Source organism: Rhinolophus ferrumequinum, chromosome 21 (assembly GCF_004115265.2).
Source record: "Rhinolophus ferrumequinum isolate MPI-CBG mRhiFer1 chromosome 21, mRhiFer1_v1.p, whole genome shotgun sequence".
In the NCBI taxonomy this organism is placed as follows: Eukaryota; Metazoa; Chordata; class Mammalia; order Chiroptera; family Rhinolophidae; genus Rhinolophus; species Rhinolophus ferrumequinum.
In genome coordinates this window covers 43,250,863-43,255,815 of record NC_046304.1, presented here as the reverse complement: position 1 = coordinate 43,255,815, position 4,953 = coordinate 43,250,863, and the positions used below count along the sequence as shown (strand labels likewise).

Below are 4,953 nucleotides of genomic sequence, written 5' to 3'. Positions count from 1 at the left end.
GACCTGGTCTTATATTATTTAAGACTGGGTATAGTATAATATAATATATAATACTGGGTCTTAAATAATATTAGACCGGGTCTTATATTAATTTTTGCTCCAAAAGACGCATTAGAGCTGATGGTCCAGCTAGGTCTTATTTTCGGGAAAACACAGTATTGTAAAAACTATGTATAGTGTCAGATGGGTACTAGAATTATCAGAGGAATCACCTCATAAATTGTATAATTGCCTAACCACTATGCTGTACACCTGAAACTAATATAAAATAATATTGACTATCAACTATAATTTAAAGTATATATATATATATATATATATATATATATACATATATGAAAGTGTACTATAAATATATATATGTCTACAGGGGTGCTAAAAAATGTGCACATTTTAAGAGATGTTATCTATGTATTACTTTTTTTTTTTTTTTTCACGTCAGACGGGTAATGTGCCGTTGTCATAACAAGGTTTGTGGGAGGCACATCTCACACAAAAGCGTGAACACCCAATCATCACACTTATGAACTACAAAAGGATCTATGTATTACTTTTTGAAGTTGAATTATGGTAGCAATGTATAGTATGACGTTCGTTGAAAAGATGGCATTAATCAAATGTATGCTAGCGTCATTCATTGTATTACAACTTTAGTACAGTTTTTTTTTTCCTTTCTCAAAATGTGTATACATTTTTTGGCCACTTTGTTGGCACCCTCTGTATGTGTGTGTATGTATATATGTATATATATATTCACAAGATGTAAAGTACAGCATAGGGAATACACTTAATGGTACTGTGTACCATAGTCAATAACCATGTATGGTGTCAGATGGCTGGTAGACTTGATGGGGTTACCACTTTGTGAGGGGTGTAAATATCTAATCACTATTTTCTTTTGTACACCTGAAACTAATAATAAAAAAAGTATTAAAAAATGTATAATTAAGAGTTTGGGAATACACAAACATTGATATATATATATATATATATATATATATATATATATATATACACATATGTATATGTGTATATATATATATATCAGTCATATTCTCAGATATGCAATTATAAGATTTTACTTTTCACTTAACTTTTATCTGCAGTCTTTGAATTTTCAAATCTTTACCTACATTGATTTTTTTAAAGTCTAAGATCAAGATGCCTTAACATAGTATAGTTTAATTAATTTAACATAATTCACATAATTTAATTGAGTGCTTCCAGTATTAAAAATGCTTGTCATAATTCTCTAAGAAGGAAAAGTAAGATACATAAAATTGAGAAGAAAGAAGTACATATATCACTCTTGGCAGTCAAGATGTTTATATTCTGGAAAATCAACCTAAAAAGTACTTCAGTTCAGCAATGTTTTCAGCAAGACGTCAGGTTATTAGAGTCAATCACATTTATACTGAAAAATAGCTGGAAAATTCAATGAAGAGGAAAAGGTCCCCTAAGCAATAGTAAATTCAAATCAACCAGTAAACGTTTGGAAATTAACTTCCCTTTGGACATATGAGAGCCATTCAAAGAAAATGAATATTTCTCAAAGGAGAAGTAATTTAGCCATTGTAAACCAACACTAGTTGGGAAGATAGGGTGTGTGACTGTGAGCCTAATTCTTGAAATAACATGGAGCTGCATTGTTTTCACACCTTTTAAAAAGTGACAGCAACTTTTTTCATATGAAGTCCTTCCATTTCAGAAGCTTTATATATAGGACAGTGTCTATGTAATACCTAAAAGTGAGCTCCCCCTGGACACAGAGAGTGACCCCAGAGTTCCATCCTCTCTGCCCCTCTGACTCAGCACCCCCTCCCCCAAACATCTTTGTAAAATACTGGTTAAAAGCCACTGATAAATATCATCTGACATTTGACCTCCTACTGTAAAAATTAAACTGATCCCCCTCCCTGGACTGACCCTTCTGGATGGCAGGGAAGCTAGGGTCAGGGGAGCTAAAAATGGGGGAAACTTTTATTTAACAAACATGAAGAAGATACATTTTAAAAAAAGATTAAGCTGTAAAAATCAGATCTGCCATCAATTCCACTTACCCTAACAGTTTTATAATAGAGTCAAGTTTTATAATAGAGTCAATAGTTTCTAGAGGTTTCTTTTCAGTTGTAACCATCTGCTCTTTCCCATCATCCTCTGGTACAGCTTCTAACACACAGTACTTAGAAATGAAAACTACCCCCAAACCTACCCTGTTTGGACAGATAAAGGATCTTCCTGGTGGGTGCCAGGAAAAGGACACAGAGTGAGAGAGGAAATGAAGGCCCTTTGAAAAATCATTGGTACAGAGCCCAGTGTTCTGAAGGTTTTCAGTCTTTTCTGTCTACTGAAAAATCAACAAAACCAGCATAAAAGGAAAAATATTGAGATAGTTAATTTACAACAAATTTGACTGATTGTAAATAGTTATTCCTCATGCTGTGTAAGAACTTGTGCAAATATATTCATATTACATCACAAAGACTAAACAGAATATTTATCTAGGTATCTCAAACCTAAGAAGTCCAAAATTAAACTCTGGTCTTCTTCCCTAACCTTTTCCTCCCCCAATTTTTCCCACATCAGCTAATGGCAACTCTACTAGTTATTTAGGGGCCAAATATTTTGGCTGTCAGGTGATGTTTAGGGGCTGACTCTTTGGAGTGACTGGGCTGACCAGAACTGCGGCAAGCACGAGACTCAAACTTTAAGTTTCTGACGCTGAGCAGGGCATCCCTTCACTCACCCAGTGAAATGTCTTAACCTTTTCAGAGGCGTTCTGGATGGGAACATGGGACCAATAATCCATCTGCCAGCTCACGCCCTTTCATCAGCACCAAATGTTGGAGTTAGTCCTGAGGCAGCTGGGGTTCAGTATTTCCTCCACTACATGTCACATTTGCTCCTCTTGACTTGTCTGGGAAGGGTGTCGGGGATATGTGGTCTGGAGGCAACAGAGAGTAGTTGAGGATGGATTGGATCCACATGCGTGGAGAGCGATGTCCTGCCTGATGCAAGAACTGGCATTTCCGTTTTCATCAAGGGTGGCATGCATATGTCAGGAATCACAATATTTCTCCTTACGCTGGGAGCCACTTAAACAGGTGGGCCGACCCAGTGGTAAGCAGAGTAATGGTTCTCCAAAGATATCCACATCCTGGAAATATGTTATGTTACACAGCAAGGGGGAATTAAGGTTGCTAATCAGATGATCTTAAAGCAAAGGAAATTATCCTGGACTATCTGGGTCGGCTCCATGCAATCAAAAGTGTCCTTTAGATGTGGGAGAGGGTGCAGAAAAGTCAGAGTCAGGGAGAGATTTGAAGATACTGCTGGCTCTGACGATGGTGGAAGGGGCCATGGGCTTGGGAATGCAGGTGGCCTGGAAAAGGCAAGGGACCAGATTCTCGGAGCCCCCAGAAGGAACATATCCCCTCAGACACCTTGATTTTAACTCAGGGAGACCCAGGTCTGATTTCTGATCTCCAGAACTGTTATGATAACAAATTTGCATTATTTTAAGCTGTGAAGTTTGTGGTGTTTTGTTATAGCAGCCACAGGAGACTCATCTCCGCTCTCCCAGGATAGGTGTTGTGTTGTCCTTCGTGGAGATTTCTGAGCTCTCAGAGCCCAACAGTTCTCAACCAGGAGTGGACATCAGAATCACCTGGTAACTTTATTTATTTCTTTGTTAATTAATGTCTTTGTTATGGAATATTTCAATAACAACAAGATGACTAAAGTGTAACAAACATCCACTTAAGAAACAAAAATGACCAATACAATTTAGTGTTCCTATGACTCCCCCAAAATTGAAAAAAAAAATTGTGCTGTAATTACCAATACACCCACCATGAGATTTCTAAAATTTATGTTTTACTCTTTGTTTTGTCAACAGGTCTATACAATTCTCCACCTGTCTGTTCATCCATCAACCCATCTTATTTTTTATTCATTTCAAAGTAAGTTACAAACATCAGTATACTTCACCATACATATCATGTGTTTATGAGTTTTCAATATTTTTAGGTCAAACGTATATACAATGAAATGCACAGATATTAAATATACCCTTTGATGAGTGTGACAAACTCAGGTCTTCTTATAACCCAAACCTCTATGGAGATATGGAACATTGCCCAGTGTTCTTTCCGGTCAGTCCCTCCCATCTCCCCAGGGGCAACGTCTATTCTGATTTTTTTAATTTTATTTTTTATTTTTTTTACCATAGATTGACCTGTTCCCGAACGTCCATAAATGGAGTCAAATAGTATGTATTTTTTTGTGTCTGGCTTCCTTTACTTTTGACATAATGTTTTGGGGATTTGTTTATGCTGTTGCTTGTATGAGTTAGTGGTCCCTTTTTACTACTGAGTAATTTTAGCCATCCTCCTGTTAATGGATGCCTGAACTATTTCCAGTTTTGGGCTATTTCAAATAAAACTTCCATAAACATTGTGTGTGTGTGTGTGTGTGTGTGTGTGTGTGTGTGTGTATTCACATGTTTTCATTTTCCTTAGATAAATACATAGGAATAGATTTTCTGGGTCATAAGGTAAGGTGGATGTCTAATTTTATGAGAAACTGTCATATGTTTTCCCAAAGTTGTGCCATTTTAAACTTCCACCAAAAAAAATGTGTGAGAACCCTGGTGACTCTACATCCTCTTCTACATTTGGTGTTTTCCGTCTTGAATTTTAGCTGTTTTAGTGGCAGTGTAGAAGTCTCACATTGGGATTCTAGCTTGCATTGTCCTGATGACTAAGTGATGGAGGGCCCTTTTATCATGTGCGGCCATTCATATATCTTCTTTTGTAAAGTGTCTTTTCAAATCCTTTGCCTATTTTAAAAATTGGTTTCTTTCTATTTTTGAGTTTTAAGAATTCCTTTTATATCTTGGATACCTCTCCTTTGTCAGATATATATTTTGAGAACACTCTCACTTGGTCTATG

The 4,953-nt window shown here is 36.5% G+C and overlaps 1 non-coding gene across 1 annotated transcript; it reads right to left on the bottom strand.

Moving 5' to 3' along the window:
• Nucleotides 1-436: 436 nt before the first annotated feature.
• On the bottom strand, nt 437-540 carry LOC117014141 (small nucleolar RNA U13). The gene has a single exon (XR_004421445.1). It is a non-coding gene; the product is annotated as a small nucleolar RNA U13 (small nucleolar RNA).
• Nucleotides 541-4,953: the final 4,413 nt, after the last annotated feature.